Source organism: Phyllostomus discolor, chromosome X, assembly GCF_004126475.2.
Source record: "Phyllostomus discolor isolate MPI-MPIP mPhyDis1 chromosome X, mPhyDis1.pri.v3, whole genome shotgun sequence".
Classification (NCBI taxonomy): Eukaryota; Metazoa; Chordata; class Mammalia; order Chiroptera; family Phyllostomidae; genus Phyllostomus; species Phyllostomus discolor.
Window position 1 is genome coordinate 88909692 of NC_050198.1, and position 24467 is coordinate 88934158.

The 24467-nt window shown below is 38.3% G+C and overlaps 1 protein-coding gene and 1 long non-coding RNA gene across 10 annotated transcripts in view; both read right to left on the reverse strand.

Moving 5' to 3' along the window:
* Nucleotides 1–24467, reverse strand: part of ATP11C (ATPase phospholipid transporting 11C) — a 183902-nt gene that overhangs the window by 148842 nt on the left and 10593 nt on the right. The window lies entirely within an intron of this gene.
* Nucleotides 21140–23562, reverse strand: LOC118498367. The gene is made up of 2 exons (XR_004900866.1): nt 23151–23562; nt 21140–22930 (listed from the first exon to the last, which is right to left on the reverse strand). It is a non-coding gene; the product is annotated as an uncharacterized LOC118498367 (long non-coding RNA).

A 24467-nucleotide genomic window follows, 5' to 3' on the forward strand; every position in this document is an offset into this window, starting at 1 on the left:
AGGGGGTGCACCTGGTGTCCTCAGCTTGGGTGACAGTGGAGGCTACACCACTGGTCTCTACAGTATACCTGCTATGCAAGGCTACTCTACCATATCTGGGACATGTAGCGGTTCTGCTTAATACATAGAAACAAACATAGAGAAGCAGCCAAAATGCAAAGACAAAGACAGGTCTCAAATGAAAGAACAGGAGAAATCTCCAGAAAAAGAACTAAATGAAATATAGGCAAACAAACTACCAGACACAGAGTTCAGAACAATGGTTGTAAGGATGCTGACGGAATTTAGTGAGAACTTCAATAACATGAAAAAGGACACAGAGACTAGAAAAAAGAACAAGTCAGAAATGAAAGATACACTAAGTGAAATAAAGAATAATTTACAGGGAATCAACAGTAGAGTAGATGATGCCAAGAATCAAATCGGTGATTTAGACTATAAGGGAGTAAAAAACATGCAACTGGAACAGCAAAAAGAAAAAAGAATCAAAAAAATATGAAGACAGTATATGAAGCCGCTGGAACAACTCCAAGCAAACCAACATTTGCATCATGGAGGTTCTGGAAAGAGAAGATGGAGAGCAAGAAATTGAAAACCTATTTGAAAAGACACAAACAGAAAACTTCCCTAATGTTAGGAAGTTTTCCTAACATCTTCACACAAAGGAGACACACAAGTCCAGGAAGCACAGACAGTCCCGAACAAGAGGAACCCAAAGAGGCCCACACCAAGATACATCATAATTAAAATTTAAACAGTTAAAGACAAACAGAGAATCTTAAAAGCAACAAGAGAAAAGTGGTTACTTACCTATAAGGAAGCTCCTATAAATCTCTCAGCTGATTTCTCAACAGAAACACTTCAGGTCAGAAAAGATTGGGAGAAATATTCAATGTGATGAAAAGCAAGGACCTACAATGAAGATTACTCTACCTGGCAAAGGTATCATTTAGAATCCAAGGAAAGATAAAATGCTTCTCATACAAGAAAAAGCTAAAGGAGTTCATCACTACCAAACCAGTATTACATGAAATGTTAAAGGGAGAAGGAAAAAAAGGAGGAGCAAGAGAAGAGATAAAAATTATAAACAATGGCAACAATTACATATCTATCAACAATTAAACCTAAAAATCACAATAAACAAACAAGGAAAACAGAAACAGACTCACATATACAGAGAACATTTTGATAAATGCCAGATGACAGAGGAGTTGGAGGATGGGTAAAAAAGGTGAAGGGATTAAGAAATACAAATTGGTAGTTACAGAATAGTCATGGGGATCTAAAGTACAGCATAGGAAATGCAGTCAACAATATTCTAATAAATATGTGTAGTGTCTGATGGGTATGAGATTTACCAGGATGACCACTTAGTAAGATATATGTCTAATCACTAGTGTGTACACCTGAAAGTAATATAATATTGTAGGTCAACTGTAATTGAAAAATAATAAATGAATTTAAAAAGAATCCTGGACTTGGTAAGATTTTGTACAGCAAAGGAAACCATCAATGAAATGAAACCTATAGAAACGGAGAACATATTCATCCATATATCTGATAAGGGGCTAATGTCCAAAGTTTATAAAGAACTAATAAAACTCAACACTAAAAAAAAATCAAACAATTCAATTAAAAAATGAACAAAGGACCTGAAGAGACACTTCTCCAAAGAGGACATACAGAGGGCCACTAGACATATGAAAAGATGCTCAACCTGACTAATCATTACAGACATACAAATTACAACCACAGTGAGATACCACCTCACACCTCTCAATAAATTAACAAATAACAAGCATTGGCAAGGATTTTGGAAAAAAGGGAACCCTCATGCACTGTTGGGAATGCAGATTAGTGCAGCCACTGTGGAAAACAGTATGGAGTTACCTCACAAAATTAAGAATCGAACTGCCTTATGACCCAGTGATTCTATTTCTGGGAATTTATCCCAAGAAACCCAAAACACTAATTTGAAAGAATATGTGCACCCCTATGTTCATTGCAGTGTTATTTATAATAGCCAAAATTTGGAAGCAGCCCAAGTGTCCATCAGTAGATGAGGGGGAAAAAAGGTATGGTACCTTTATACAATGCAATACTACTTGGCCATAAAAGAGAAGGAAATCTTACCATCTGCAATAGCATGGAAGAATCTGGACAGCATTAAGCGAAGTGAAATAAGCCAATTACATAAAGACAAGTACCATATGATTTCACTCGTATGTGGAATCTAATGAACAAACTTAACTAACAAGCAAAATAGTGACAGACTCATAGATGGAGAGCAGGCTGACAGCTGTCTGAGGGGAGGTGGCTGGGGGTGCAGTGGAGGGATTGAGAAATAAAAAAGAGAGAAAAAACTCAGACACAGACAACAGTATGGTTATTGTCCAGGGGGTTGGAGGATGGAGGGAGGTATAGTGGGATAAATGGTGATAGAAAGAGACTTGATTTGGGGTGATGAACACACAACATAGTGTAGAGATGTGTTGTGGAACTGCGCACCATAAATTTCTATAATTCTGTTAACCAGTATCACCCCAATACATTCAATAAAAAGGAAAAAAAAAGATTGAATCTTAAAACAACAACAACAAACAAGAATCTTGGATTTGGCCCTCTGAGAAAGAGAGTACCACCAGAAAGTTTTAAGCAAGGAAAGGGCATGTGTTTTCAAAACACTATTCTGCTTGTGGAATGGATCATGGACCAGAGGAAGCCAGAAAATGGAAGCATCTCTATGTATGCTTCCATTTTGTCTGCCAGCTTTTGAGGTCCTAAAGAGCAAAAATCATTTGTTTTGGTTTAATCTCTATACACCAATAATGCTTCCAATAGTGTTTAACACAAAGTAGTTACTCAAGAGGCCCTGCTATATCAACCAGGCTGGGCCTCAATTCACTGCCCAAAATTTTAAATAAAACCACTCAAAAGTTTGCCCTGGCTGGTGTGGTTCAGTGGGATGAGCACTGGCCTGGAAACTAAAGGGTTGCCAGTTTGATTCCCAGTCAGGGCACATGCCTGGGTTGTGGGCCAGGTCCCCAGTGGGGGGACATGTGAGAAGACACCACACATTGATATTTCTCTCCCTTTCTCCTTCCCTTCCCCTCTTTCTAAATATAAATAAATGAAAGCTTTTAAAAAAACACTCAGAAGTGTAAAGATCAGCTGTTGAACATTCCTGCTTTAACACTGAGACTCTATCTAGAAAATTTAGAACAGTTAAGTTACAGTTATAAAGGGTACAAGTTATTCCTAAAACATTAATTTTTGAATATGTATGAGGTCAATAAAGTATAGAGAGCCAGATAAGGCTCAAGGCCCAGAAGCGTATGCACTGAGCACTGGATAAAAGTCAGAATTGGGTTCTGGATACAGGTACAATATCTAATGAACTTTGGGAAAACATATCCCTAAGGTCTGGTGGGTTTTTTTTTTCATCATAAAGAAGAAATAAAACTACTCTAATTTATTTAATGAGATTATGTGGGTCAAAGTGCTTTGAAAACAATAGGAGGTAAAATATTGTATTGCCACTTAAAATTTTAAGAGAGTAGATCTCAAGTTAAGGGTTCTTGCCACACACACACACAATAAAGGTAGGAAGAAACTTTAGAAGGTGATGGGTATGTATATTACCCTGATTGTGGTAATGATTTTAAGGGTTCATACATATGTTCAAACCCGTCAAACTGCATACATTAAACATCTGTAGTAGCTTGTAAATAATCACACCTCAATAAAGCTGTTTTAAAAAGACTAGTGATTGATAATTGTGATTTGCAACAACATCAAGGGATGGTGTGATATCCAAAAATGCTCAAAATACAGTGGATTTCCCTTTAGTTTCATCTGTCAAACAGCAAATGTAGTTGAAAAGGTACTGCTATGAAATCAAATAGTAATCAGAATCAATTCCTGGAAGACTATGCATTGCTGGAGCTGGAACTAACAGCCCTCCTGATGTCCCGGGCACTGAAAGGTCATTTGATGATGGCCTGCTGTCCTTTCACTCAGCTTTCTCGTTGCTGTCCCCCAGACATGACTGACAAAACTCCTGGGACCTACCATAGGTCCCAGGACATAGGTTAGACAGTCATAAGCAAAGCAAGCATGATGGGCCAGGTACAGAAGGTCACCAGGGTGGAAAGCCCCGGGGAACCCAGCAACGGGCAAAACTGGGAAAACAAGGACCTCACTCCCAGGGTAACCTTTCCTCTCCTAGCATATCGCATGTCATTCAGTTTAGACCCTGACCTTTCATATCACTGGTCATTCGGTTCAGACCCTCCCCTTTTCTCTGCTGGCATGAAGCTAATCCTGCGGGTTAGATCCCCTTGGAGTGGGAACCCACAAGGATGCCGGAGAATAGCCCTTGAGCATTAAGCTCACAGGACAATGAGGTTCTGACCCACACCAAATACATTTAGGCCTCATTTGTGTTTCAGCCCTAGGCCTAGAAATCAGCAAAACCATGGCTGACATTAGGACCAGCTGCAATGACTAATGAACCTCTGCCCTGGTTCTGACCAATCAGTGGAGACCATGACCATGAAAGGACACACCTGGAAAGCTGATGCGTCTTCTTCTGGGATCCTCTCCTGAGATCTCCACAAAAATACTCTCAAGATGGAGGACCCAGTGTGGCTCTCCAATACATACAGCACTTCTGCACCTTTCCCTTCCTGCTTCCCCCAGGCACACATTCTTTGTCTCTCTCTCTCCAAAGCTCCAAGAGCTTCATTTGCCTCTGTAACTTGTTTCCTGATCCCATTTCTTCTACCTCTGTGGCTTTCTAAACACACTTTCTCTTATAGTTTGCATCCTGACTCTGAATTCTTTCTCAGCCTGAACTCAAGTACCGAGTTTGCTCAACCGAGGTCCAGTCTGACTCCACAAGTCTAACACCTGGTGCCGATGCTGCCCACAGGCCCTACTTGTGATCACCAAAATAACCTCACTGAAAAAGGCAACCATTACCTGAAAACAGCCTGAAGTGTTTACTGTCAGTTGGAGAATAAAGTCACGATGACTTAGAAACTGTCAGATCAGACTGGCATGCGCTAAGGATATAAAGCTAGCTATCAATGGCTGGTTGCCCGTGTAAAATGAAAACGGCATCTCCAGCTTTCTGTGCTAAGACAACCACTTCCAGACCCTCCCCCCAAACACACACACTTCTGAAACCCAAAGCATTTGACAGTACTTTTTAAATCTTGCAAATTGATTTAGTAACTTGCTGTTTTGTTTTGTTTGTTTTTTTTTTTTTTGACTTAGGAAGGAGATGGGTAAAAAGTAGAAGAAACTAAGTCCATTTTTACAAAAAGGAACTTGCTGTAGGCTATTTTGGCAAAAGAACTAGCCAAATTGCAGAAATCATTCAAAGTCACATTTCGCATTTTCCAAACCCAAATTATTTATTCCCAGTTATAAAGCACACTGAGTAGTAGGAAATCAATAATGAGAGTAATGGACAACACTATATTGAGCACCTTCTATGTACAAGGCACTTTATATATATTATCTATATTCATCATAATAACCCATGTTAATATCCTACATTTCAAAGTAAGATAAAAATGAGTGTCAGTGAGACAAATGTGCCACAAATCAAGTAAATGGCAGAGATGAGATCCAAACCAAGATATCTGAAAGCCCAGATTTTTAGATGGCAAATCCTACCCTCCTTGTCCCTGTCCCTGTCATGCCCCCTCCCTTCTACACACATGCATGCACTCATTTACAAAGAAAGGCAGTACAGTGTAGTGGGGTGATAATGGGGTTTAATAAACAAACCGACACTGAAGTTCTGACCCCTTCATTTACTACATGCAAAATTTCAGTGAAAAAAATTACTTATGGACCTCATTTTCTCATTATAGTTAATTAATTTAAATAAATGTACACAGACACTTGCTATATTTGTTGCCTTTTCCCTTGCTCTCTTTTGATAGCCTGAAGACCAAATGAAGATGAAGTAAAAATACCTGTATAAGCAAGGTCAGCAAGTGGTTCTAGTGACCTATAAAACACATATAGTTAAGGACCTGTTAATGGCTTTGTGGCATCTAACCATGATTTTTATCCATAAAATAAAGGAGAATAATATATAATGATCACATGGGATTTAGCCTATGAATGTAAGGTTGGTTCAGCATTTATAACTCAAACAACACCATTCACAGTGTCAACAGACTAAGGAAGAAATCCCATATGATTATTTACTTAGCTGCAGGAAAAGTATGACATTCATTCAACAGCCATTTATGCTTTTTAAAAATACTCATTTAACTAGTAGAAATACAAGGGAACATCCTCAGCCTAATAAATAGTATCTATGAAAAGCGTACAGCTAACTCATACTTGATGGTGAAAGACTGAACGATTTTATCCTATTGCAAGGAACAAGGCAAGGAATTCACTCTTACCAGTTCTACACATCTAACCACATAGAAGTCCTAGTTAATGCAGTAAGGCATGGGAAACAAATACACACAAAATTGGACAGGAGAAATAACTGTCTTTTTTTCCACAGAAAACATAATTATCTAAGTATAAAGTCCAAAAAGTATCTACAAAAAAACTACTAGATGTAGTAACTAACTTCAGCAAGATTGGAAAATACAATATCACTATACAAAAATCCACTATAGTTTTATATATAGCAGTGAAAAACTGGGGACTGAATTTTTTATAAGCACCATTTACAATGGCACCAGTAAATATTCAAGACACAGGGATCAATCTAACAAAGTACTGTAAGATTTATATGTTGAAAATTATTTTAAAAATTGATGAGAGAAATCAAAGAGGACGTAATTGAAGAGATAAACTGTGTTTAATGGATCAAAGGACTCAACATCATCAATACCGCAATTCTCTACAAACTCAATCTATAGATTCAATTCAACCCCAAATAAAATCCAAGCAAGTTGTTTTTTTTTAGAAATTTGCAAGATGATTCTAAAAGTTATAAAGAAAAACAAATAATCTAGGATAACTAAAAACAATTTGGAAGAAGTTAGAACTCAAACCAACTCATTTCAAGATTTACCATAAAGCTGTACTATTCCAGACAGTATGATATTGGCAAAAGGACAAACATATAGGTCAATGGAACACAGCAAAGCAGAAATTGATACACATACACACACATACATATGGTCAACTGATTTTTGTAAAAGATGTCGAGTTAACTCAGTAAAAAAGATAAATGTTTTAGTGTTTCAACAAATGGTGTTGGAACAATAGAACATACCCTATATTTAAAAAATGAACCTTACCCTGGCTGGTGTGGCTCACTGGATTGAGTGCCGGTCTGTGAACCAAAGGTCATCAGTTTAATTCCCAGTGAGGGTACATGCCTGGATTATGGGCCAGGTTCCCCAGCTGGAAGCATGGGAGAGGCAACCACACATTGATATCTCTCTCCCTCTACTCCCCTCTCTTTTTAAGTAAATAAATAAAGTCTTAAAAAATAAACTTCCACCTAAACCTCTCTATATACAGGGTCCGGCACAAACAACACCCCCTTTTTATTACATAAAAATATTTTATTAAAAAATTATAAGCATGTAATTCTGTAACATAACAATATCACATTCAAGCACACCATATGACATTTTAGGTGAAATGTTCAAATTGCTGTCCGACTTGTGCAAGACATTCACATACCCTATCAATCACACTCAATGACACTACTTCTGCCGGACCCTGTATAAATACCACTTGGAATGGACCACAGACTGAAATGTAAGCCAAACCAAAAGCTATAAAACTTCTAGGAAAAAAAAAAAAAACAGAATTAAACCTTTATGATTTTAGATCTGGTAGTTATTTTCTTTTAATTTTTTTGTTGTTGTTCAATTACAACTGTCCCCACTTTCCCCCTACCCATTACTCTCCCCTGCCCTGCCCGCCCACCACTTCCCACATTCAATCCTCCCTGGCGTTGTCCTTGTCCATGGGTCCTCTATACATGTTCCTTGACTTGACCCTTCCCTGGTAATTATTTCTTATGCGGGGCAGAAAAAGCGTGAACCATAAAAGAGAAATATGATAAACAGAATTTTACCAAAATTTAAAATTTTTGCTCTTTGAAAGATAGTAATGAAATAAAACAGACTGAGAAAAATATTTATAGAGCACATGTAACAAAGGGCTTAACCTAAATATACAGAACCCTCAAAACTGTGTGTGTGTGCACTTATATACACATACAGACACCTAACTCAAAATCATTAGTCATTAGGAAAAATGCAGAATATAATTACAATGAGGTTATCACTAACCACCTACTAGAATGGCTAAAATTTAAAAAGACAGAGAAAAACAATGTTGGCAAGAATACTGTAGCAACTGGAGCCTTATTATTGCTGATGGGAATCAAAAACAGTATAGTACTTTGGAAAACAGTTTTACAATTTCTTATAAAGTGAAACACACTTATAAAACCAAGCCATCCCAGTCCTTGGCATTTACCTAACAGAAATAAATACATATGTCCACACAAACACCTGAATACAAATGTTTACAGCAACTTTATTCAAAATCACTAAAAACTTGAAATTCTCCAACTGTTCATCAACTTTTGAATGGATAAGCAAAGGCAGCAAACTTTGAATAAATGCAATGCCATGCATGACTCTCAAAAGCATTATGTATGCTAAGTGAAGTAAGCCAGACTCAAAAGGCTACATATTCTGATCCCATTTGTATGAAGTTCTAGAAATGATACAACTATAGAGACAGAAATTAGACCAGTGGTTGCCAGAGGTTGGCAGTACAGGGAAGGGATTGATTCCAAGGGTGCATGAGAGAACATTTTGCATGGCAAAAAAATTCTATTCTCTTGATTTCAGTGGGAGCTACAAACTATATAATTTGGTCAAAATTCATAGACTTGCACACACCTTAAAAGTGTGATTTTTACTGTATGTAAATTATATCTCAATAAACCTGAAACACAAAAACAAAAATACATACCACTTCAGAAATGGCCAACAATTTTAGGCAGAGATCTACAACTTATCAGAACTAAACATACAAAATATTAGTTTTAGTTTTGGTTTTTTTTTTAATTTTATTTATTTATTTTTAGACAGAGGGGAAGAAAGGGAGAAAGAGAGGGAAAGACACATCAATGTGTGGTTGCCTCTTGCGCACCCCCAAACTGGGGACCTGGCCTGCAACCCAGGCATGTGCCCTGATAGGGAATCGAACCAGCAACCCTTTGCTTTGCAGGCTGACACTCAATCCACTGAGCCATACCAGCCAGGGCAACATTCAGAATTTTGACTGTAAGTTTATGATCCACGATTAAAGGACGGAAGATAGGGAGGACAAGCTCATGACAGTTTTGTGTCTTTCACTGCTCATTGATAAAATTGTGTAAAAGAGGCCTCTAGTAAGAAGATGATAAATATGTAATTTATGATCAAAAGTCTCCAGTTGCTATTTGAAACATATTAACCTAAAATGATAAATGGCCAGTAACTGCCTTCACCAATTGCTAGAGTTTGTAGATTACTCATTCAAAGGACTGCCTAATGGGACAGAAACCTGTTCAAGTACTAATTCTCCTTAATTTACAAGTGTTCTGATTTATAAGAGCAATAAAGAAGCATTTTCATTCTGTTTAGTTTCTTTCTCTTGGTTAGTGTTGAAGAGACATAGGAAAAGCTTATCTTGGCAGCAGAGGCTGCAGGATGGGAGAAGGTAAAGAGTTGTCCAACACCCCCCCCCCCCCACCAAAGGGCCTTTCTCCTTATTTGGCAAGCTATTCAGCAATAGTTGCAGGCAGGTGTCTAGTAGTAGATAAACCAATGTGAATGGTCCTGGGTTTTCAGGGAGCTATGATCAAAAACAATGGTAGAAGTCATTTAGGTAGCCTTTTCAGAGTCCCAAAGAAAACCTAAACTGGAAAACAGACTACAGAAAACTTGTCTTTATTTATTCATCCATTCATCCAACAATATTTATTGACTGCCCATTCTAGGCAAGGCTCTGGGTCAAGGCTGAAGACACAGAAATACCTACCTGGTCTAGAGTATCTTACAATCTTCTGGTGGACAGGGGTGGGGGGGTGTATGTATAAGGTCCAATAACAGACAATAGGATGAAGTGCACCTTCATGGAAGAGGAAAGCTATAGTTGTGATTTATTCCTCCTTGTAAATCATTTTCTATTAGGCTCTCAGCAACCCAGAGTTCACCCAGAACACAAGACAGGCAGTCATTCCAAGCAGCAAGAACAGCATATGCAACTGAAGCATAAACTTGACATAGCCAGGAAACTACACGAAGTTCTGTGGCACTGACAACCTGATGGAAAATGGTATGTAATGAGACTGGAGAAGTAGGTATGAACCAGAAAGGTTGAGGGCTCTGTAAGTTGTGCCAAAAAAAAAATTAGATGTCAGTTTATGGGGCAGACAAATGGAAACCCTATTAATAAGAGAGTAACAAACCAAGATTTGCATTTAGAAAGATGATTCCAAGGGCAAGTCAAGGATGGACAGGGGCAGAAAGGAGATAGAGCGTTTCCTCTCTCTCTCTTTTCTGGGCAGTTGAAAAGCTGATGGAGGCCCTGGTCAGGTAGCTCAGTTGGTTGTGGGTTTAATCTTTAGCCAGGGCATATACAAGAAGCAGCTAATAAGTGCAGAGATAAGTGGAACCAATTGATCAATCTCTCTCTCTCTCATCAATCAATTTTAAAAAAAGGTTTTTAAAAAAAAAGCCAAAGGAGTACTGGAAAATTGGTGTCCATTATAGAGCCCTTCCATAAACCAACCTTGAGTCATGCAGAAGAAATGACCCATTCTTTTGCCTATTGCAGGTCTCTAGCTAGCAACTGTGATGACTTCTCTCTCCACCCACCCCAGCCCCTACCAAAGTAGCAGCTGCCTAAGGACAAGAATGGTGTCTGTCTGTCTCTCACACTCTCTCACACACACACACACACACTAATTTATATCCTAGTGCCTTGCTAAGATAGTAACTATGTTGACTGAGTGAATGAATAAGTGACTGAATTAATAGTTTGGGCCCAAGAAACCAAATGAGAGCTGTTGCAAAATGTGATGTATGGATTATTTAGGGAGTTGGTAAGCTACTCATCATATGGAAAGTTGAAACGGATACCTTTGGAAGCCTCTTCCACTATTAAGATTGTAAGATTCTAGGCAACTCCCGTGAAAGTAACAAGTAGCTGAATATGAGATATGTGAGATGTGTTCTAAAGAAACACAAAAATATCAGAAAATAATGAACTAAGTCAGCTGAAAGCTAATGGTACATTTTTATAAAGGCCCATTTTATAAGGAAAGGAAAACCACTGAGTATGATAATTAAGCTTCTGAAGGTAGTCAGTGTAGTAGACCAGGCCCTGTAATCTACACAGACCCCTCTTCACAGGAGGGAGGGAATGTCAAGTGCTTGGAGGTGGGCCCAGAAATAAGGTCTAGGAGGAATTCCAAGTAGGCAAGAGCACATAATTGGAAAAGGAGAGTGGGCAGCAATAGGCAGAGGTGTAGGCAGGTGAGCAATGAGCATCAGGATACTCAGCATGGAGAAAGCAGACAGAACACAATTATCAGGGAAACCTGATAAAAAGCAATTAGTCAGTGAACATCAGTATCTACAATGGGCAGCAAAGTCCCAACCACAGGCATGCGTCTAGGCAGATCTCAAGTTCTCAAGTTCCTGAGAGGCCTGGCTATGAAAGCATATCTCTGCCCTTAGAGGAACTAGGGCACCGACCACTGTGTGCAGACAAGGACTTCACAGGGGAAAAGCAGAACAGGGCCCCATTTCTGGCACGGAAATACAAGGGCATTCTTAATCACAACTAAGCAAAAGCAGCCTTACAAAAACCTAAGCACAAAAAGTCAGAGTGAGACTAGCAGACATGCTGATCCGCTGAGCTAGTTGTTTCCAAAATTCTCCCCAACTCAAGACAGATTAAAGCCCAGAGCCTCATTCCCAGCTTGACCTACCCCACCTCTGTCCACCAAACTGCTGTGAAGACATGAAAGCCAGCAGGACCTCACAGTCCTCTGGACATCAGATAACAGGACGCAGGCCATGCAGAGAAAAGAGCGGCTTAAAGAATATCAATGAAAGAGAAAGAGTCACGTGGAAGGACCCGGGAAGAGAAATTCAGCGTATAGACAATGTCATCTCTGGTCACTTTCTCCATCCACCACCACCATTTCCCTAAACCAGAAGATAAATCTTAAAAAGCTCTATGGCCTGTAAGTATTACCCAGAAAACTATTCACTTTTATATTTGTAGTTATATCTAGAAGAAAATAATAATTTGGCATCGGTTCCTTGGTCAAGACCCATGCCCACAACTATAAGTAAAACGTGTTGTGGGAAGATCAGATTCCCATTACATGTTTTTCCTTATGTAACATACACCACGGTCATAATGTGTAACTGGCAGGACAGCCCGTATTGCTACTCGTCTTTCCCGTTCTGAACCACAGACTTAGAAGATCTTGAAGGGTTTAAACAATGCTTTGGCCTATCTGCTCTCACTGTACAGATGAAAATCTGAGGGCCACTTGGGAAAGTTACATTAAAAAAAATTACACAACAAACTCGTGGCAAAGCCAGGAACGAAACCCAGGCGTCTCTGCTCCTTCCATGATGGCAGTGTCACCAAATCTGGTAGATATGCCTGTCACCAGGAAGCAAAATTCAGTTAAATGCATTCACTCCTAATTTGTAACCCTTCCCACTTGAGCTCACACACAGCCCAACATAAAATCTCTTTCCACATGCAGAGACGTTCCTTGATTCATGGCACAATGGAAATCTCCCCACTAGAAGTCACACAGTTTAAATTATCCAACTCCAAAGCAAGAGAAAGCCTCAAGCAATGCCATCTGATTATGATATCTTCCTGCTGCAGAAAATTAATCAAATTCATCCTAGAGACTCATCTGCTGCATGCCACCCTCATGTCTTGATACTGAAACTCCCTAACAAATTTCAGCACAAGATGTGCTGATGAATTCTTTGCTAGCACTTTCTGATCTTCATCTGTTACTGTGACTAGCACTTGAAGAAATGTAAATGAGGAAGTTGCTCGACCCATAATACATATATAATCCTTTATACTGACGTGAAAGATGGGAGGATAGAAAGGGTCTCGTTTAGGGAAATTCTTTTCACTGTTACTTCCGAATATAAACAAGTGAAAAGGGAAGGCGAGAAAGTCTAACTGGTAAATCATGAATAACTAAGTTGCGATAACATTTGAAAAATGTGAATTAAATTATTTAACAATAGTCAACTGTAATGAAATAGTTGATTCTTTAAATCCTGTGGGACTTTTCCCCCAGAAAATCCTTTCTGAGAAGTGCTTTAAGTTTCGTTAGGCACCAAGGACATGAATTAAGGATGGAGTCAACAGTGAGTGGGGCCACTGGAGACCATGTCCCCATGGCACTGACCCTGGTCATCAGTCTTGAAACAAGCGCTGTCACTGCTTTAATTCTTACTCCCTCTTCCTTGGCTACATTTGAATCTGGTGATTTCTAGGAATGAACCTTCTTTGTGACACATGCTGTATATTACTGTTTGAACAAGCCTTGAGTTTATGTGAAGTAAAGCAATGTTCTTTTTGCAAAGCTCTCAGTTCTTAAAATATCGGAACCTGCAAAAAGCACATGCAGCGATGTTGTTATCCCTTCAGATCAATAGCTCAGTCATTTCTGTGAGGTATTAAGAAAAGAGATGGGAAAACAAAGCAAATCTTTAGGGCTGCATCTATTCTGGCAAATGAAGCCCAGCAGAGAGGCACAAACATATTAAAAACCATTTTAGGGAGTGAGATCTTGCCAAGCAAAAAAATCTGGGGCCACTCCATCTACCCAAATGTTTTCACAGAGATGTTAGCTAACAGGCAATTAAATTCTAGGAGCAGCTACAAGCAAACAGAGACTTGGTGGGTGAAAAATAAGAGTGGATGTGGGCAACAACTGAAGGCAGAGGAATACTTGCAAAAATATATTAGGGTCTCCTAACTGCTCCGGAACAAATACTCACTAAAATACTCATTTTAATCTTAAATCCCTTCAGCTGAATAAACTTCACAATTTAAATAAACATTTGAAACATGTCAACTGCATTATACCTGTCTCCTAATTAAAATAAAACTTCAAAGGAGATACTAAAAATTAACAGAGAAGTTCCCATTCGGCAAGAAAGATATGATATGGCCCTGACCAGATGGCTCAGTTAGTTGAAGCATTGTTGTCTTATACAACAAAAGTTTGCGGGTTCGATTCCTGGTCAGGACACATACCTAGGTTGCAGGTTGGATCCCTGGTTGGGGCATTTATGACAGGCAACATATCAATGTTCCTCCCCCATGTATCTCTCTCCCCTTCCTCCCACCATCTCTTCCTCTGTCTCGCAAATCAATAAACATATTCTCAAATGATGAATGAGAAAAAAGATGTTACATAGAATTTCATATTTAAAAAACAATCTCTTGGGCTACACTTAGTGACTTGTTTCCAAAGAGTACAGTATGGAAAGGAGGAAAAGAGTAATTATATCATGGAGGAATCTGGGAAACGCTAGTATAAACAGGTGATTAAGTTCATCATCAACAGTGATAAATCATATTGATAATATGTAATCGATATGGTGTGATAAAGGTGGCACTTCACCTCTCCCTCTTTGGTCTTCCTCCCAAAACTCAACAGCCTCAGTCTAATTCATCATGAGAAAAGGAGACAAAACCCAGCGGAGGGACATACTACAAAATTCCTGACCAATACTTCTCAAAGCTGTCAATATCACCTAAACCAAGGAAAGTCTGAGAAACTGTCACAGCCAAGAGGAAACTAAGGAGATACAACTAAATGTGATGCAGTATCTTGAATAGGATCCTGAAATAGGAAGATTATATTAATGGAAAACTGAGGAAAACTAAGTAAAATATGGACTTTGGTTATATCGATATTGGTTCATTATTCTGACAAATTTGCATTACTAGTGCACGATGTTAGTAATGTGGGAAACCACGTGTGGGGTATACGAACACCCTCTGTGTTAACACAGCAACTTTCTTATAAATCTAAAAATGCTCTAAAATAAAAAGATTTTTTTAACACATTTAAAATTTGTTTCTTGGATATCTCCCTTGTCCATTCAAATCCTTTGCTTCTAACCAAGTATCAGAAAGCGAATCAATGAGGCTGGGCCACCTGTTCTATGAGAAAGAAACCTGCACTTAATTTCCAATGGATCACTGTCACCAGGAGGGAATGGTCTTGTCAAAATAGTGTCCTTGAGTCAAACATGGAGCAAACTTAAAATCAATGGCAAAAGTGGGGATGAGTGACCTTTAGCAATGCAGTCAATCCGTCAGCAAAAACAGACTGATGGTGTGTCACAGCCCTGGAATCTAAACAGAGAAGAGTATGTGCAATTAAACCTTGGTAAAGAATGCTTCAAAATACTTTAGATAGAAATCTAGAAACTAGAACAACCTAAGCTTTAGCAAAAAATAGTTTGACCTTGTATGGAAAAACATTCAAAAAATTTAAAAAAAAAATGCTCCAGCACTGGAATCACGGGCATTATCAGTTTTACAATCATTTCCTGGATTTGGATGGCAGTGGACAAAAGTTAGGTTTACAGGGATAAAGGTTAAAAAGTACTACGCAATTTTTAAAGTCCAGGTTTGGGTTGACTAATCAAGTAGACACTGTTTACATTTCAGTTGACATCTGAAGACATTAACTGATACAAGGGAGGTGGGGGGTGGGAGACTGAAAAGTAGTTTACTACCAAGTGTTGGTCAGAAACAATGTACCTGATTTTGAAAGGTCTAAATTGAATCAACCCTCAGTCAATATTTTTTATAGAACACTGGTTCTCAAACATTACTATGCATCAGCATCACCTGGAGGGCTTGTTACAAAACAGACTGCTAGGCGCCACTCCCGGAGTCGCAGATGCAGTAGGTCTGTATCAGTGGTCTGAAAAGTGCATTTCTAATAGCTCCCAGGTGTTGAGGATACTTGTCTTCGATACTGTCTTTTGTAAACACTCCAACATTAGACAACCTGCCACACTCAAATTTACATGATTTGGGACTTTTCTGCTCTTTTTCTTTAGCAAAAAATATTTTTGAGCACTTATTCTAGTGTCCAGCACCATATTAGACGCTGGCTTGAGTATACAGAGCAGTGAATAGGTAAAAGCACACAGCCCTTAGATCTTTTTCCAGAAGGAGAGGTAGCTAACAATTAGTTCCAAAATTCATTAATTACAATTTCAGACAGACCTAAGTAAGAGAAGTACAAGGTGCTATAGGACCCTGTGAGACAGGGTGTTCTGATCTCAGCAGGGGTCAAGGGAAGTCCTCCTTAAGCAAGCGATGCTTGAGCTTAGTTATGAAGGAAGAAGAGACATGGGTCCTTGGAGAGAGGATTCCATACAGTAGGAGCAGAGTGTGCAGTAGCATAATGGTGCCTTTCCACTATCTAAATATTTGCAGATAAGGTCTAAGATTCAAGCGTGTTAAAAACCAACTTGGCGCTATGGCAGACCTCAGAACAGCTCAGGAGGACATTTCTTGCTCACAGACTTCATTCAGAGCTTTATTTTATTCACATGGCACCTTTCCAGGGTGACCTTCCTTTGTCACCCTATGAAAGACTGGCCACCTCCCCTACCTGATACTTCCTATCCTCCTTCCTTGCTTTATTTTCCCCTTATCACTCATCACTATAAGACACTACAATTATATTTTTGTTTATTGTCTGTTGCTCTGTCTACTGGTTGTCCACCCAGACCCGTTCTTCCTTTCTTCCTGAGCACCAGGCTTTTCAGCTAGTAACTACATTTCCCTGTTTCTCTTGTGGCTAGGGAGGACCACGTGACTAGGATTTCTCTGAAGGTACGTGGGTAACACTGATGTGTGAAACTCTCTGGTCATTTTCCTAAAGAAGCTTGCCCTGGACCCCTCTCTCCTAGCTGCTGGAACCTGAAAACCAAATGCGGAGGAAAGCAGAGCTGCCTGCCGCTCCGCTAGCCTGGCATGGAATGACCTCATGGAATACAGGCTGACTGCTGACTCCTCGCCCTGGGCTAGTATATGCCACATCACAGACATCTACCTCTTGCTGGCCACTGCATTCTGGAGCTCTCTTATATCAGCTTACCCTTTATCCTAACGACATCCTCCCACATTAAAGTGTAAGGTCCATGGGGACAGAGATTTTTCTGTTTTATTCACCAGTGCATCCCTAACAAGCGGAATGGTGCCTGACACATGGTAGAATACTCGACAAATACGTGTGAACTGATTAAATGGACAATTTCATTATCACCACCGTTCCACATCTACAAATCACCTTCGTGGCTCCAAGAAGTTCAGATTAAGAGAACCAAACTGTTCCCCAGACAGTGCCCCAAAATCCTATACCTCTTTCCTGCCATCTTCCCTCCCCTTCCTCCACTGAAAGTGCCCTTCAGCCACATTACCCTCCTTCCAGTTTCCCAATGTGCCTGGCTCTTGCCCAACTCAGGACCTTTCAAAAAGTTGGTTTCAATATCTACTCTCAACCCCCTTTGCAGAAGTAGTCCCTCATCCCTTCAGTTATCTGCCGAAATGCCATTTCCTCAAATGGAACTTCTTGGCCACCCTATCAAAATACAGATCCCATTTCTGATATCTGTTTCTATTTATTTTATTTATAACTTATGAAAATGAGTCATTATAAACTTTTCCTTCTTTTTAATTGTAAATTAGATTACAATTCTATAGTGCATGAATCACTTTTGTTTTTGTTCACCACTCAGTTCCCATTGCTTAGCATAGTGCTTGCCTGTCATATGACGTCAATTAAGTGGGGAATAAATAAAATGCACTAAAGATGGTGTTTTTAAAATATTTGAGGTAGACATGAGTGAAAGCACACGTGGCTCTCCACAAATGCAGTATTCGAATGTCTCTGACTACCAACCCAAGGATAACTTAAGTTTCTATTTATGGAGCTATAAACCAATGCACATTCAGTCCTGCTTTTGTTTTCTTAGGATCATCATTCTTCCTTTCCATTACTAGGTTTTAGTTGCTAATGACCAGGTGGGATTCAAATCATTCCTACTGGTGTGATGGACCAAGGTTTTACCAGGATGTCTTAAAAGCAGATTCCTATGGGCAATATACAATTTCAAATAAATGATTATATTTTGTGGGCCTGCCAACTGGCCTCCCAAGACCTCAAATCCAAGAGCCAAAGTTCCTCTTATCTCACAGGTCAACATTTCAGCTCATCAGTTTGCTTCTGGATTATGTAATCTGAGGTGGCCTACTGGAACTGTGTGGGCACCAGCCAAACTGGGCACTCTGGAACACTGAAGGTACTCAAGGACATGGGCTTTTAAAAACACCATTTTTAAAAACTGTTTCCTCCTGTAGCTTGTGAAGATACAAAGTGACACATGGGATAAAACTGCACAGAGCTAAACACATACACAGAAACACAATGGAGTACAAGTATAACAGGAGAAATATGAGTAAGACCAGTGGATATTATATCCATATCAATATCAAGATCCTGATTGTGACATTATACTAGTTTTGCAAGACCTTACCATTGGGAGAAACTAGGTAAAGGGAACATGGGATCTCTGTTACTTCTTACAAATGCATGCATATCTACAAGTATCTCAATCCAAATTTCAATTTAAAAATTTGCTTCAACATATAAACTCTATGTTGCAGAATTCAACTGGTTACTCTTCTTAAAACAAAACAAAAAAAACAGGAAGGAAGAGCTGGGGAAATGAGAGAAAGAGAAGTAAAGTAGGAGTGAGTTGAAATAAATAAAAATGAAGTAGGAGTGAATATGAAACTTCATAGTTGGGGATATTACTAATAGAACAGTGTAATATCTGAAAATATACATACATATCTTCAGTGTACTTTCATAAGAACATTAACAAAATAAATAAAATAATATATATGAAATGAGAAATAAAACACACACACACACGTATCTTCAGTGTACTTTCAGGTCACAATGTCAAAGAGTAAAAGATTGTTCAAGAACACCTAGTTCAACCCCTGCATTTCACAGTTCTGGAAAAATAAGGCTCAAAAAATAATTTGCTAAACTTTAAAACTTTTAGAAAATGAAACAACTTTGGTATAGGGAAGGACTGCTTAAACAAGACACATAAAAACACTAACCATAAAGAAAAAGACCAAAAAAATTAACTATGTTAAAATTAAGAACTTGTTTGTGAAAAGACATCAAACAGTAAAAGGACAAACCACAAACTGAGAAGGTATTTGCAACAAATATAACCAACAAAGGACTAATATCCTGAATATGAAAAGGACTCATCATTATAAATAAGTATGAGGAAGATAACCCAATAGAAAATAGTTAAAAGACATGGATAAGTATTTCAGAGGGGAAATATAAGTGGCCCCAAAACATGCAAAGATGCTTAACTTCATTAGTAATCACAGAATGGGAAAAAAAGGAGTCAGACAATACCCAGTGTTGAAAACATATGAAGCAATGTGAACTCATACATTGTTAGTGTACATGTATATTGGTAAAACCACTTTGGAGAACAATTTCACTTCTTCTCATGAAGCTGTACATTTCAAGATCTAATATTACACGTGTGTCTGAGTGTATACGCCCAAGTGTGAATGTTTTTATGTGTCTATGTGTACACACACAGGGGAAACCCCCTTTTATAAATACACACCAAAAGACATATTTTCTGATCATAACAGGGAAAGAAACATACAAACAACCTAAAGGTCCATCAACAAAACAATGGATAAGGTATGGAATATTCTCAAAGTGAAATATTACTCAGCAGTGATAACGAATGCTACATAAAACCTTAAAAGGAATCTTAAGAACATAAGCCCTGGCTGGGGTGGCTCAGTGGATTGAGCATCAGCCTATGAACCAAAAGGTTGCCGGTTTGATTCCCGGTCAGGACACATGCCTTGGTTGCAGGCCAGACCCCCAGTTAGGGGTGGGCAAGAGGCAAACAGTTGATGTTTCTCTCCCCCTCTCTCTTTCTCCCTCCCTCTCTCTAAAAAAATATTTTTAAAAATTTAGAAAGGAAAAATTTTTTAAAGAATCTTAAGAATACTGAATAAGAAAAAAACAGCATACTACTTCTAAAGCTCAAAAAATAAAAACATATTATCTAGGTTTGCATACATGTGTTAAAATTATTTTTTAAAGCAACAGAATGACTCACAGAAATAAGATTAATAGTTACAGAGTGAGGGAAGACAGGCGGATGAGGTAAGGAAGTAGCATATAGGTAGACAGAATTATATTGGTAATGGTTTAATTTTCAAGTTAAGTGGTAGGTACAAGAGAGTTCCTTTTATTATTATGTATATATTTTCCAATATTCTTCAGTATGCACTGAATATTACATTTTAAAAAGAAAGTAATTTTTGCCCTGGCTGGGTAGCTAAGTTGGTTAGAGACTTGTCCCAATACACCAAGGTTGTGGGTTCAATGCCTGGTCAGGGCACATACAGGAATCAACCAATGAATGCATAAATAAGTGGAATAACAAATCAATGTTACTCTCTCTCTAAAATCAATCAATAAAAATTTTGTTATAAAGAAAGTGATTTCAGCCCTGGCTGGCATAGCTCAGTGGATTGAGCGTGGGCTGGGAACTAAAGTGTCCCAGGTTCGATTCCCAGCCAGGGTACATTCCTGGGTTGCAGGCCATAACCCCCAGCAACCGCACATTGATGTTTCTCTCTCTCTCTCTCTCGCCCCCCCCCACTCCCTTCCCTCCCTAAAAATGGATGAATAAAATCTTAAAAAAAAAATCTTAAAAAAAAAAAAAAAAAGAAAGTGATTTCCCTAAGGCTATACTTCTGTTTAGTGGAGGGATCATAACAGAGAAGTTTCCTGTTCCATACATCAAAAAAACTTTCCCAGTGGTTAGTACCATATTTTGCTATGTATAATGCACACCCACTTTCTTGGCCCAAACTTTCAGGGGGAAAAAAATCTTTGGTTTAGTTTTTAATTCAATTTATTTATTTATTTTTGGATACCTGTTTTTGTATTATAAAGGAATTTCAGCATCTATTTTTGAACATATTATGGTACAAGAAATTTTAGGTAACAAATAATTACAAAACACATGAACAAATACAAGGTATTTCATGTACTACCTACCCATGTAGAATGCACATCCTTATTTTTCCCTCAAAATTTGGACAAAAAAGTGTGCATTATACATGGCAAAATATGGTATATATTAGGAACTAAAGAGACATTCATTGAGGCAAAAAGAATTTCATGACTACTTAAGTTATTAATTCCAAACATAAATTCTCATAAATCCATTACTATGACTTCTGATTTCATTTTACTTTTATTACATTGCCTTCCTTGATATCTTTGATAAGTAATAGGTCCAAATTTTCACAAGAATATTTTAATAGCAATGCCTTACATTTCAAAACAGTGATATATATTCTACTGGTACTTTTCATCAAGGTCTAGGGTCTAACCTAAATTAACAAATTATGACTTTTAAAAGAGATTTATAGAATTCCATTTCATGAAACTACTTGTTTGCTATGGCCATTATCCTTTGATTGAATCATTGCCTATAATAAAACATCTCAAGCAGAGGATTCTGCTTCATAAAACTATTGGTTCTCAAATATATACATAAGAATTGTCTACTTACTGCCTTCTACTGTCTCCTAACCACTGGCACTCAGACAATCAAAGAGATGCTGCACTGTCCACCATTGTGCACCTGACTGTGTTCATGAATAGAGATAAATAAGTGTCTTTGAGAAATAATGTTAAGAGGCCAATGGCAAAAAAGACAGTGGTGGTGCTCCCCAGGAAGCCTGCCCATCATATTGTAGAATCACCAAAATGCTCTCCACCATTACAGGTGTTAGCTAAGAGGTTAATAAAACCAGAATTGAGTTTAACTCTATGCTTAAAGTATTAACAAAGGTACAGGCCTACATTTGATCCCCCATCATGCAGGTTGGGGTAAAACGAAAAAGCACATGACCATTAAAAGCCCCTAAATGACACCAACAGCACTTCCTAAAATTTGCCATTGTTCTCATTCAAAGTATAGACAATTTAGTTCACAAACATTACTATTAAAGAGGAAAGTGAAGTTCCAGGCAGAGTACAAATGACCAATCAAGAGATGAAGACCTGAAGAATAACCGAGTTAAAAAGAAAAACAACAAAAGAAAACAGTAAAAAAAAACTCCACTGCTTGACTGTGAAACCTAAACACAGAGTACAAAATTATAACCCTGGGGGAAAAAACTTAAATACATATGACTTAAAAGCCCTCATGATTCATAGAGGAGGAAACTGAAGATAGGGTACAGAGCTGACCTTGAATTCCATATTTCTGAACTCCCATTCACTGAATAATCTTACAACCACTTGCTCGCTCTCTGTCCATTTCCTCAGGTGTAAAATGAAGAGACTGAGTGATTGAATGGTCTCTAAGATGCCTTACCAGATCTAAGACTTGCTAAGACTTACAGGCTTTGTAGAAGTCCAAGCCTTTCACTTTATAGGTGGGAAGGCTAGCAAACTATTGTTATTTATGGTAAGATCTTCCATTCCTGGTCTATACACTCTTTAGATTTGTTCACTTGTCCTCACACAACCATAAGACATACTAGTTAATTGTATGTGCCATCCTGATGGGGCCACACAGTGCCTAGGTATTTGGTCAAACATTATTCCGGCTGTGTCTCTGAGGGTATTTCTGGATGAGATTAACATTTGAATTGGAAGACAGAGTAAATCAGAGCACACAAGGTTACTTTCCATATCGTGAGTAGACTTCATCCAATCAGTTGAAAGTCTAAAGACAACAAAAATACCGACCTTAGCCCTGGCTGGCATAGCTCAGTGGATTGAGCGTGGGCTGGGAACCAAAGTGTCCCAGGTTCGATTCCCAGCCAGGGTACATTCCTGGGTTGCAGGCCGTAACCCCCAGCAACCGCACATTGATGTTTCTCTCTCTCTCTCTCTCTCTCTATCTCCCTCCCTTCCCTCCCTAAAAAAATAAAAAAATAAAAAAAATAAATTATTTTAAAAAAAATACTGACCTTCCTCTAAATCAGGGTGGGGGGTAATGTTCAATATATATTTGCTTAAGGAATGAAATATGATTCCTCTCTGTATCTCTAATCTTATTTCCCATTTATAATCATAGACTTTTAGAGCTTGACTGACAGATCAAATTGTTCATTCTTTAGACATCACTGTCATCTTCAGTTAATAAAATTATCTTTGCTCAGACTTTAGAAGTGAAGCCATTTACTCTAGGATCACATGCTGTGTTCTGTAATACATACAATAGTATCTGTCTCTTACATTTATGTTTTTAGGTATTTAATATTTCTTCATGTAGTTAATAACTTTTTATATTTATCAGCATCACCATTGTTGTGCACATATTTATTGGGTTGGCCAAAAAATCTGTTATGGTTTTTCCATAAAATAAAAGCTATTTTTCATTTTCACTAATAACTTTATTGATTTGGATATTTTGAGTATGTAGGCTATCTCCCACTATTGGCTTCATCTAGTGGGTAGAGGCCAGGGGTGCTGCTAAATATCTTCTAGTGCATAAGGCAGTCCCACAGCAAAGAATTATTCAGCCAAAATATCAACAGTACCAAGAAACTTCGCAAACCACTTTTGACACATTTGATCAGTCACAACACCTTCTCCACACACTGCACAAATATTTTTTGCATTTCAGTTGCATCTTTATCATAAGAGCTCAGGCAACAGAGTACAAGAGAGAGGCTTGCCAGATGAGGAAAACAGTATACACAAAGAACCTGTGGCAGATAGAGCACAAAAAGTGAGGAAGACTTTGCAGAAACAGGAAAATCCATCCTAAAATCTATATAAAATCTTTAGGGACCCTGACTATCCAAAATAATCCCAAAAAAGAACAGAGTTGGAGGTGTCATACTTTTTTAATTCACAACATATTGCAAAGCTAGAGTAATGAAAATAGTGTAGTGCTAGCATAAAGACAGACATAGATCAAAGGAATAGAGAGTCCTGAAATAACTCTCACATATGGTCAAATCATACATGGTCAAATGATCCCCGACAAGGGTGCCAAGGCCACTCAATGGGGAAAAGTGAGTCTTTTCAACAAGTGGCAAAACCAAATACCCATATGCAAAAGAATGAAGTTGGACCCTTATCTTACACTCTGCACAAAAATCAATTCAAAATAGACTAAAGACCAAAACACAAGACTTAAAATGGTGAAAATACTAGAAGAGAACATAGAGTGAAAGCTTCACGGCATTGGATTTAGCAATGATATCTGAAAGTGTGCACTTATTAGGGAAGCAAGAGAATTAAATAACTAGTCATTTAATATTATATAAAGCAG